The sequence below is a fragment of the Canis aureus genome, chromosome 13, assembly GCF_053574225.1.
Source record: "Canis aureus isolate CA01 chromosome 13, VMU_Caureus_v.1.0, whole genome shotgun sequence".
In the NCBI taxonomy this organism is placed as follows: domain Eukaryota; kingdom Metazoa; phylum Chordata; class Mammalia; order Carnivora; family Canidae; genus Canis; species Canis aureus.
Window position 1 is genome coordinate 26,675,546 of NC_135623.1, and position 12,856 is coordinate 26,688,401.

General features: G+C 40.6%; 1 protein-coding gene across 1 annotated transcript in view; it reads left to right on the forward strand.

Moving 5' to 3' along the window:
* The window catches only part of NAV3 (neuron navigator 3), a 1,006,607-nt gene that overhangs the window by 148,988 nt on the left and 844,763 nt on the right, over positions 1–12,856 (forward strand). The window lies entirely within an intron of this gene.

Here is a 12,856-nt window from a genome sequence, read left to right on the forward strand (position 1 = left end):
TCTGAAATACAGCTTTTGAAAGTGTGCTCACGACAGTAGAATTGTCAGCATGTGGACCGCGTGGCCCACGTTAGGATTTCGGTTTCCGGGTGGAGCAAGGCAAGGTGGGGAATCCTCTGTCAGCAAACACACTGCATCCAAAGGTAAGAGGAAAATTTTAAGTTAGAGGCTTGTTTTGAAAAGGAATAGTTCAGACATTGGAGAAGTCATTGCTACCTTGCAGTTCAAAAAAAAGCAGAGGTGGAATCAAGTTCTGGATTCAAAATCTGCGAGTCGGGAGGAGTAGGGTGGAGATTGAGATAAAGTTGGGGAACACTGTGCAATTCCAACAAGCAAGCCATCTAGTGTTATTAGATAATTGCGAACACCAGTGGGTGTTTGTGGCTCTAGCAGGTGTGCTGGGGGCTGGGGGGTGAGCAGAGGGGCCGCAGAGGAAAGCCATCGCTCCTGTCCCCCAGGGCCACCCCTCACTCTGGAGCCCGGGGCACCTCACCCCTTTGGGTCATCTCCTTCTAATCACCGGACTCAGCTCGGAATGCCTGTTGTGGACTTTCTCAGAGCCGATAGACCCGAAGTCCTGAAGCATTGCCAGTCTGCACAGTAGTCCGAAGAACGTGTCCTGGGTCCTGGGTCCTGAAGGCAATTCCAAAGTGAGGGTTTGCGAAAGACTGGAAAATAGAATCCTCACAATAAACATCCAGCTTCCTTTCTTAAAGAGCACAAAATGTGTTTGCCTAATAGGAAAATTCCATTATGTTTTCTAAAATTTAGCCGTATCGTTAGTTGTCGCCCATAATTGTTATTCATTGCTGTTTCTACTGTAAAGGTGTTAAGATTGAGCAGCAGAGCATGATGCCCGAATTCGAGAGGGAGAGAGAGACCTTTGCTTCGAACAGCTGGACCATTCTTTGGTCCTAGAACACCTGACTCTGCATCAGTTCCTGTGAGGAGCAGCACCACCCCATCTAACCGGTTCCCATATTCATTATTAATCATTCTAAGTGTCATCTGCTTTGCCATATAGCACAGTGGGGGAGCCCCTTACCTGATCAGCGGGGGGAGCACCTTACCTGATCAGCGGGGGGAGCACCTTACCTGATCAGTGGGGGAAGCACCTTACCCGATCTTGGCGAACAGAGCAAATGTAGTCACTTCTTTCCTTCCCCCGGACCTCTGACCACCTTGCCAGGCAGAGGTGAGGGTGCAGCTGGTAAACCAAGAGCTTACGCGGACCCACATCTCTATTCACACATCAGGCAGATGGACGAGAGCTGTTAAGACTGCAGTGTAGACAAATCATTGCCCAGATGCCCTTGATCCTACAGGTCTCTTCTCCTCCACCACCTCTGTGAACTGGAGCCTGCTTTGCCAGTGGCACTACCCTGGGGAGAGGAGGGAGGAAGACACTATTAGCAAATGTTGCTGCTTCTTTTCTTTTGTGTGTTTCTCACAGTCCTATTGTACACCTGACATCTGACACAATGAATGCATTATCAAATCATTAGTCCCCATCCAATGCGAGGCACCAAATCTGCAGTCAGTCAGTGCTGTAGAGATCCAGAGAAGCAGTTAAGTGTTAATGGATTTGCTTTAGGCATTTTACAACCTATTGGTCCTAATTAGACTGAGCAAGGGTTGCTATAGACAACCTGGAAATTTAAATAATGCATTTATTCTGATATATTCTTCCTAAACATGTCAGCAAGAATGTAAGAAAAAAAGAGAGAGAGAGAGTAGAGAGAGAAATCACCAAAGAGTGGAGAGATGAAGCAAAAATTTTACTTTTCAAAACCTAGAGCCTAAACCTCACTGAGTTATTGTGTATAGTTGATGATGTGGCTTAGCAAATCTTAAAATGGCAGCCTGAGTATAACACATTCCAGAAGCTTACACCAAGTGTCACCTAAACAATGTGGTTGCAAAAGAAATTTGAATTGATCACTAGAAACACAAAGCTAAATTGTAGAAAAGCACAGATTCTTCAGACGAAGAACAGGGATGGGATCTGAACCCAGCATGGGTCCTAGTGGTGTTAAGCCTGAAGAAGTAAGAGCAAGAGGGGTCACTTATTATACGAACTTTAATGAGCTGTCTTGCGGCAGCAACAGTGGAGGTCCTTTGAAGTACCCAGAACCCTCAGAAGACAACATTTGGAGAGACATACAGACATTTGCAATAATCAATAGCAACAGTGGCAAAAGCATTAATTAAAGCTGCTGCAGTTTTTTGCAACTCAAGGAGGTTGAGATTTCTGATAATTGTAGTACGGTAAATGGAATAAGGAAACCAAAGCTCTTTGTCTCATATGCAGGCCAATTTTCCATGCACAATCAAATTTTGCTTCTTATATTCCCTACCAGCTGCTCTAAACCCACTGAGGATTCGGAAGTCATGATACAATATTAGTAAGAAAATTAGAGTGGTAGCAAATCACAAGTTTTCGGAGCAACACAATAGGAGGTCAGTTCATATTAAATATCCACAGCCTGTGTGCACACACTCCATTTCCTAGGAGACTCTAAGCAAAATACCGCCTTCAGGGATATACACTTAGTAGCTTTTGCATAACAATAACCAAGATGCAGATCCCAGCTAATGAAATTCTGATGCTGAAGAAGGGCCCCCAAGGCTCAGAACAGAGGCCTGGAGGAAAAAAGGGATAAACTCCTTATTTAAAAAGTAAACAGTCAGTCTCCTTTATTTATTCATTTAACATATATTTATTGCAGGCCTTCTTCCTATCACTTTGGTTAGGCCCTGGAGCTGTCTTGGTGAGAAAATACAGACTCTGGCCCTGACCTCAAGGAGTTTAAACCTAAAGGGAGACAGATTTCATGAAACATTCACATAAATGTATATTTACAAACTGTGCAGTTGCTTTGAAGTAAAGGTACCCGGTGGTATAAAAGCATCTAACAGAAGACACTGACCTTGGCCATGGAGGGTATACAGGGAATATGAGGGATGACCAGGAATTCTAAGAGGAGAGAAATTCAAAAGAGCTCTTGTTTCAAGGGAAAGCATGTGCCAAGAGCCTGTGGCCTGAAGGGACACAATGCTTTCAAGAAATGAAGAGAGAAGGAACATTTGGTGGGCAGAGGGCAAAGAGCAAGATGCGAAATGAAGTAGAGACACATAGGCAGACACTAGACCATGCAGGCCACAGGAACTTTTTTTACCCTGTAAAGCAATGGGAAACCATTGGAATTTACATGGACAGCTGTCATGAGCCTTTTAAGTGATCACTCTGGATAAAGTGTGAAGAATGGGATGGAAGAAGTCAAGAAGTAGTCAAGTAGACAGTGGCTCAAGAAAGAGGATGGCTGTTTGGACAAGGATGATAATGAAGGACGTGGAGAGCCATGAACAATTCATGGAAAGATATTTAGGAAGTGAAATAGAAATTAAATTTTAAATATGGGTAGTAGGAAATGAGAAGGAGGTGTTGAAGATGAATCCTAGACTCTGATCTCCCTAATAGGGTAGATAAGGTATAATTTCCTTGAATAGAGAACCCTGGAAAAATAGCTGGTTTATTACAAGGTCACTACAAGTTTATTACAAATACATTGAGTTTGAGGATAACTGATGCTCATAAGTGGCTTTTGAGCATCAAAAAGTCCTATTTGTGACTCTTATTGGATTATTTGGGTATGTAAGTTTGTGTGTCATTGATAGGACACTGGTAATTGAAATCATGGGTGCGCATGAAATCATCAATAGAAAGAGCAGACAGTAAAAAAAGAATATGGCTATGACTAAGTCTAGGGAAATTGTAGTATTTAATATGGTGGCTCTCAAAATGTGATCCCCAGAGCAGCAGTATCGGAATCACCTACGAATCTATTGGAAATGCAAACAGACATCCTGAATCAAAAACTCTGGAGGTGGTGCTCAGCAACATGCCCCAAAACACGTCTTCAGATGTTTCTGATGCATGCTCAAGTTTGAAAACCACTAATAATGGAAGGGTGGAGGAGACCTGTCTGTAAAGATTACTGACATTGAGCTGCTTGCCAGTCGGTAAAAGAGAAACCAAGGGAGTCCTTAGGAAAAGGGAGGAAAATATTTCAGAGAAGACAAAAGTCAACAGAATCAAATGTAGTTGGGAGATCAAGTGAAATGGTGGTCACTTCTGACTTTAGAGAAAATTATTTCCATCAAGGACTGGGATGAAAATATACTGGAAGGATCCTGAGGAATGAGTGAGAGGGGAAAAAAGGAGATAAGTATAGACAACTCTTCTTTTTAAACTTTGAATAGACTGAATCTGGAGGAGAGAGTGGAGATATGTTGTAAAATATTAGTGTCCTGAGCATGTTTTAATGCTGAATGATAAGATCAGCTTGAGAGAGAATGCAGGAGACAAATGTGGTAACTCAGCAGTGAGGGTTCTTGGGAAGGCAGAGGGTGTGGGTTGCAAAGCCCAAATGGAAAGACTATATTAGATCCGCTCTCTTGTAGCTGAAGGATGAGTGGGGACTCTGTGTCATACCATTCTCCTCCTTGCTTATTGCTTACTGTGCTCAAGCCACATGGATTTTTTTTTTTATTCCTGAATATGTAGTAAGTTCGTCCTTCTTCAATCGCATCTTAAATGTCACCTCCTCAGAGAAGTTTCCCTTGACACTGTATCTTATGTTGTCATCCTCTATTACCATCTCCGATCACAGCCTAATCCTTGACCCTATCTCTTACACTTTATGGCACTTTTCTGTCTCTGAAGGTATCATAGGTTTGTGCCCACTGTCAGGTAACTCCCGGGACAGACAGACTTTGCCCTGTCCATAGGTATAGCTCTAGGGTTTAGCACAGTACCTGGAGTGTGGCCGGCATTCTATAAACATTTCTTGAAGAAAAGAATAAGAAAAGGGGTGCAGATGATCTATCTGTATATTCGATAGACGTGGGTAGAAGGGTTTCTTGCTACTAGATCTTATTTTCTCTTCAAGTAATGTCAGGAGACATTGGATGAGTGGAGGACGTTGATTGAGGATGTTGATTTGCTGAAGAGTGGGAACTAGTTCCAGCTAGTCCAGAAGCTGAGAGGGTAAACCATATGGATCCAGAGAGAATTCCAGGTGGGGTTGAGAATCAGTTTGGGGACGATAACCATGACGTGGAATGGCACACATAGCTCTGCTGAGTGACTTTCTCCAGTGATATTCGGATAAATGGAGACGACATGGAAAAGGCAGATGGTTGGGACATCAGGGCTGGTGTTTTCCAGGTGGTACAGCAAAGCTCCAGAGGAGCAGGAGACTGTAGAGGATTAGCAAGAATGTTACTGAGAACCATTCACTTCAGGGCCTCGCCCAGTGAAGGGGTCATAGCAGGAATAGTTGAGCAAGAAACACGAAAGTTTGGAAAGTTGTGACCGAAGATCAAGATGCCTGAATTAGACATGTTCGGAGTCATGCTTCCCTGATGACAGGAAGAACGTGTGGTTGAGGTGAATGTGGAAGAAGTCATTAGAAAGGAGGTTCCGTGGATTTAGGTTTTCACATCCACAATCTTTCAAGGGCCTGAAATGTCTTACAAACCAACCAGATAGTTCAAATCTTAATGTAAAATTCTTAACTAAAAATAAAAACAGGTGAAAACCGCCTTACTGCAGTGGTCCTATGCTGTTTTTGCGTGGGTCTTAAAGTTGCATCTCTAAATTATGAATAATAAAGTAAAACCTCATTAGCTCATCCGCTAATTAAGAATTAGTGATAATTTGGTTAGCGGGGCTGATACTTGGTTTCATTAGTGAAAGAGCTGTAGAGTAAGAAATGGATTTGTATATTGATTCTGTCGCTTTTCTGAGTGTGTGTATTGGCCTTGGGCTAGGTTCTTAATCCTACTGAGCCTCTGCCTTTGCAAAAAGGAGGAAAAATTAAATGTCTCGCAGCATTATTGTGAGGCTTAAATGAGAACATGTGTGTCAAAGTGTCTATACGTGATAGTTCTCATACAACTGGAAGGCCTTATAATCTACGGAGAAGACATTTGCTATGGAAACAACATTGTAAAAACACTTCAACCAAATGCTTATCTTTCCCACAATTTTTAGACCCTCTTAGAAACACTGTTTACAAATAATACATAAAATTACAAATTTAAAGTGGACCAAAAATAACTGCCCTGTTTGTCAGCTGTACCTGAAATTAATGAAAACATATGTATTAAAAATAATTTATGATCCTGATTTTTCCTGATGTCAGAGGCTTTTTTTCTCAAAATATAAACTTATTTTGTTATTTTAAAATATGGCAATTCCAGTGCCATGACTGTGGGTGTGTGGGTAAGGGAAGTGGGGAGGTGGGTATATATGGATACCATACCTATAACTTCTGTAACTTTTTTCTTTTCATATCAAAGTTGATATCATAATTTTTATTCTCATCTGGACTCGTTCAATTGTGGGAGCATCAATTTCATATATCAATAAATAGAATGATCAATACAACCTGTCTACTAAAATCTGCAATCTGACCAGTTATTTCAAATCATAATATGAGATACTTAACTGAAAACGAGAACACAGCATTCTTATATAGACATAAATTTTTAATTGCATTTTTGTAGTAGTTTTTTTTTTTTAATTTTTAGGGAGACATGCATTGGCCCAAACCCTAATATTTGGTGTTGTGAACAGAAAGAGGCAAATGCAAAAAAAAATAAAAATAAATTTAAAAAAAAGAAAGAGGCAAATGCAAAAGGGAATTTATTATTTTGTCGAGAGATGAGAACAAACCTTTCATTTTTACAATACGATCGGATTACAAAATAACTCCAAATTTTCTATTTACTGACTTGACAACATCTCATACCTCCCCAACACCCTTTCTAGTTGGTGACTCAATGGGGGTATAATTGAAAGCAGACTAATTACTCCGATGTATGAAAAATTACATCTGTATCTCCTCTTCAACGTGTGTTGTCTAGGCACTGTCAAATGAAGATGCCACTTGAAAGTTTGCATGAATATTTGTTTTGATTACTTACATCCAGGTTGTCTCAAACTATTAAGAGCAGGAAGCTGTTTTTTTCCACATCAACTCACTAAAGTCTGAGCTCACCTATCCATCAAGTGAAAATGGTATTTAATTGGCGGCTGCTGAGAAAGTTCAAAGAAAAGTCATCAATACAATTTCCCATGCTGTAGCTGGTTTCTGAATTAAACTTGCCAGGATGCCAGCAAATGTGAACCAATTTTCAGTAAACATTCTGTTATTTTAAAATCCTTGGTAAGGAAATTCTTAATATATGTTTTTTCCTCCACTTGTTTTGAGAAATATCTCACTCAGGAACAATACAAATCATTGTACTGTAGGTAGAAATAAGGGAAGTAGAATATTTAAATGTTGTCAGAAGGGAAAAACAGGTCAAACACAATAATATTTGTAACAATGATACGTGGGGGTTTTTTTCCTTTCAAGTTGAATACAAAGTAGGAAATATAATTAGGTGAAATAGGTTAGTTTCTGATTAATGCTGTCTTGTGATTTAAAAGAAAAAGAAAAAATAGTGATTTGAATTCTCTTCCATGTTTTTCCATCTTGTTTGGGAAGATCCCAGAAGCCAGATTCTGGCCATGTTGCTTTTTACAGAGAAAGCATCCTACCCCCAGAAGTCAAAGCTGACAGCACGTCGAGGTCATATATGGGTGTATGTCACCCACCAAGTAGCACTAACTCATGTTCCAAAGTATCAGTGACAGTTGGTTACTGTCGACCAGGCCATGACCAGGAATGGATGCCTCAGAGACCGCCTGCCCAGTTAAGTGCATTGGTGTCAAGGCAGGGCAAGGCCAAGATACAGAAATCCCAGTAGTATCAGGCACTGTGCCTCCTTGTCATTGCTTGACTCACCATACCCCCCTCCTCATACTTTGATTTTCAGGCACATGCAATTTCTTTGTTACTCAAACAGTGGTGTATCTGGAAACAAAGAGTGGGGTTGGGGACAGAGGAACAACCGCTATCCCTGAACACATCTCCAAGAGCAGTGCCTTTTCAGACCATAATGGGGGGAAGAAGTTTGAAGAGTGGCCCACCTTTGGTAGCCCCTGACTACAACTATGATTCAAAGGGGCCATTCGTTCTTCCACTGTCTCTTCCCAGGCTGTCCACATGCCTTTCATTTTACAAATTTAAAGTGGACCCAAAATAAATGCCCTATTTGTCAAATGTACCTGAAATTTTCTCTTGTCTCTTGAATAACTCTTACTCAGACTTCAGCCTCAGTTAAACGTCACTTCCAATAGGAAGCCACCCCCATCTCCCCCGATCTGGGCTCCGTACTTCTTTTCCATGTATCCATTGCCCCACTCCAGACAGTTCAGTGTTCATTACAATGTTTTATGACAGCCTGTTGACTGGATCTCTCACTAAACCACATGCTCCCGTCCACCAAGAAGAGGCTGTAAAACAATCAGAAGCGTTATTTGGGGTCTTTAGGGAATGCAATCTGGGAGACACAAGGTGGGCCAGAACTGTAAGTGTGCTCTGAATTCCAAGTGAGGGAGTGCAGGCTTATAAAGGCAAAACTCACAAGGTTACATCACTTGTTTTGCAGGAATTATGATTGATGCTGACAGAGTTAAACTGGCTAATACGTGATTGGCTGTTTAGCCAACAGGTGTTACATTATCTCTCAATCAGTCCCAAGTAGGAAGATGTCTGCCAAAAAGTTGTTGAAGTGCAATTGACAAGTTGTAATTGGCAAAAGTCAAGCATCCAGTGTTTCAAAAATTGACAAAGGATGGAAACCTGGGTGGCTCAGTGGTTGAGCGTCTGCCTTTGGCCCAGGGCATGATCTGGGGATCCAGGATCGAGTCCCACATTGGACTCCCTGCATGGAGCTTGCTTCTCCCTCTGCCTGTGTCTCTGCCTCTCTCTCTTGCTGTGTCTTTCATGAATAAATAAATAAAAATCTTTAAAAAGAAAAAAAAAATTGAAAAAGGAGCTACAGATAGGCCTGGCTTCCTCAATATCCTCCAGACCCTATTTTGAATGACTCTCTTAGCAATACTTACTTCACTTTGGAAACTTTTTTCACACTCTTCAGGGGAAAAAGCCCTTATTTGTCTGACATTCCCAGTGTTTGACATCCCTACTAGAAAGTAATAGGCATGCAATAAATATTTGTTAAATGGATGAATGAATGAGTGATCTGCAATACCATATATACCATCTAACCTGGGTTTGAAATACAGCTCTGTTTTAATTTTGAAGTCACAGGAGCATAGATAAAACATCAGAGCTGCAATGGCAGGGGAAAGCCGTGTGTTTTGTTTTGGTCTAGCCATCTATTAGGAGACCTTAAAATGGGACTTTATAGATTGAGCTCAGACTGATTAAAAATATCTATGTGATGACTTGGTTATTATTTATACAAGAGAAGCATGTGCATGAATGATGGTATAAGTTAGTATTTATGCAGTTCCAATTTTCCACAAATATCAAGTATCTGTGGCAATGAGCATAAGTTTTGAAACTGAGAAAAAGTTTTTTTTTCAAGTCTGAAATAAATAGGGCGCCAACAAAGCCACCTGAGGATGCCTTGCTGCTTGTGTAAAAGGAAGTGGGAGACACATTCTAGATGTCTTTAAGGCAAGGCAGGAGAAATTCCTGCTGAGGATCAAGTTTGGACTTAAATATGATGGCTGAAAATAAATGTTGGCAAAACTCAGAGAGGCTAATAGTCATGGATTTAGGCATCCCTGGCAGGCCACCGGCAGAGGTTTGAGTATCAACTTTGAAGGGAGTAAAATGGTTTTATTTTAATAGTTTAATACTTTGTCAAACAATGACTTTTGGGCAAAGGAACATTTTCATATTTCACTATAATCTCAATACGTCTGTTGAACTGAAATTTCTCCATCATGTTAATTTTACTACCTAGCTCTTTAATATACCACCATGTTTGTCATCACTGCTTTTGGTTTGGCCTCCTTTATCTCTTTTACCTAGACCACTGGGTAGCCTTCTGATTGGCTCTTGTTTGATTCTATTTTTTTCATTCTTCAATAAATTTGTTACATTCATTGATGTAATCATCTAAAGCAGGAATTGGCAAACTCTTTCAATAAAGGGCCTGACAGTAAGTATTTTAGACCATGGGCCACATGATCTCTGTTGCATCTGTTCAACCAGGCTGTTGTAGTGTGTAAGCAGCTATAGACAATACATAAATGAATGAATGAACATGGCTGTGTTCCAACAAAATGTTTCTTATGGATGCTGATTTTTATATCATTTTCATGGGTCACAAAGTATTATTATTCTTCTGGTCCTTTCCAGCCATTTAAAAATGTAAGAAAATGTCTTGCTTATGGGTCATAGAGAAACAAGAAGTGAGCAGCCTTTTGCCAGCCCCTGTTGCAAAGCAAATTTAATTGTAACTTCTCCACTTTCTACCTTTAGGTCCTTCCTCTTATTACAGTTAATTAATTCACCTGCTGTGACAGGGGGCCACTATACATTGGTTTACACTGGATTAAAGTTGACATTTATTTTTGTGTACCAGTCCAAGTGTAAATAGGCCAGGGCACGTGTAGCAACGTCTCTCTGGAGCTGGAGACCCAAGCATCTTCAATCTAGTTGCTTCCATTCTCAATGTGTGCTCTCATCTGCACGGTCCAATTTGCTTCATCATCACCCATTCCCATTCCCATGAGAAGGAGAAATAGGGAAGGAGAGGGCAAGATTCCAAATTGCACACGTTACTTTTGCTTACTTCCTGTTGGCTGGGCCTTGGTCACATGGCCACATCTAGTTATTGAGAGAAGCTGGCAAGTGCATTCTTTATTCTTTGCATTGATGTGTCTAGTTTAAATTGTGGATGCTAATACTATGGGATGGAAGAAGGACTATATGGGGGGGGGGGTAGCGGTATCTGTTCTCTCTCCATGTATTCTAAGAGAATACCCTGGCTTTACTATTCTGGCTCCATTTCCCATTCCAGTCCAGTTTTCCATCACTTTCTGGTTTGAGTCTGGGTTCCAGTTTTATACAATATCTAGTAATTCTCAGAGCCAAGGCTCCTTCCTGCTTTTGCCAAAGTTCTCTTCTTTGCCTGGAGTGTACTCCCTGCTTCCTTTCCACCTGGTAAAATGCCTAATTCTTTCCAAGACTTCAGATGTTGCTTTTTCTGGTAATTCTTTTACTAAATTTCATTTCATATTGCATTGTTCCTTGCTAGAATATGAGCTGCCTGAGGGCAATATTTTGTTTCATCTTTGTATTCCTACTACTTATCACTGAGAAAAATCTCAATCTGTATTTACTGAATGAATAAATGACAGGACACTTTAGTCAGGCAATATTAAGCTAGATTTTACTGGCTGTCAGGAGTCTTTTTGATTGTGTGAAATGGAAAGGAAGGAGGATTGGTTGGGGTCCTCTGGTTGGAAGGAAACAAGATTCAGTCTCAAAAATTTAAATAAAGCAGAGCTTATAAAAAATATACTAAAGCACTCATAAAACCAAAAGACATGCTTACCAAAACAACCAGGCCTAAGGGTGAGAAAGAAGCAAAGGCACATGGGAGACGGGAGAGTTCTAACAACCAATGCCCGCACTCCTGGGGGAGAGGGGATGACTGGCTTAACTTGAATCAAAGACCACGTTGTGGGTAAGATATGGAGAAATATTGTCAGTGATAGTTTCAAGAAAGCATGGAATGGATAAGGGGAAGTTCCTTAAAGAAAGGGATTCTTTGCCTCCCCAGAACAACAACAGCAACAGCAAAATAGGGGACTATCAGAAAGGCTTTGAGCAGCAATAATATATTTCTACTCCACCATTGCTCCTTCATGGCTCCTTGAAGATGCTACTATTACTCTACTATAGAGATAGCATATTACTCTTGAAACTCTACCCTGAGATCTAGGCATGAGGCCTGGAGGCAATAGAGACTTTCCTTTCCTAGTCTGTCATAAGAGTCTTAGCTCATGGAGAGGACAGGCTCTGTCCCTGTGAGTCTTGCCAGGGCATCCATTGTGAAAACTTGCCAGTCTTTCTACTATACTTGCCAGGAATAGAAAGGAAGGATAAAAATGTAGAAAAATACCTGATGACATTCCAAGGAGAGAAGGGTAAAGCAGCAAGAAATGCAGACTTCTTTTTTTTAAAATAGCCCTTCCTAGATCTAATTCTAAGTCACTGATTGACCTTTTTGATTGGTTAATTTCTCCAAGACAGGGAATGGCGATCATATTGAACAACCTTATTTTGGCTACTTTGTTATTATTGTTCTTCTTCTTCCATAGAAAAAAGCAGAGGGATTTATTGTGAAATTTATATTTACCAAGATAAAATGGAAAAATATAACCTCATCAAAATTGCAGATAATATGTATCACTAAACGGCTTGAGCAAAACAGTGGTGTCAGGGTTGAGACAGAGAAGGAACTTTAAATAGGAATTCAGCAAAAATCATGAAAGACTAACCTGCAATTAGACTTCAGAAAGGAGGCTCTTGGACAAAGACGTCCCTAGAATTCCTTGGACAATGACAGAAGACCGGTTGTAGAACTTTGGAGGCAACCAAATATCCTGAGGGAAATTGTGAGCAGACTTGTAGGAGGTTGCATTAGGTGTAGCATATCCAGGCAAATTGACTGCACAGAGAACAGTTGAATACACTGAAGAATTACATAAAATGTCATCCATTGCATCAGCCAGAGTTCAGTGTAAGGAACAAAACACTCCATGCCTTTAATTAGGGTTACATGAAATGCATATGATGCTTATTGGTTGTTTGAAGGAAAGAAGTAGTTTCTAGAATAGGCCTCCAGGAATAAATTCCAAAAGAGTTCATAATTTATATTGGGGATAGTACTATAAGTGGTGCAATGAGCTCAA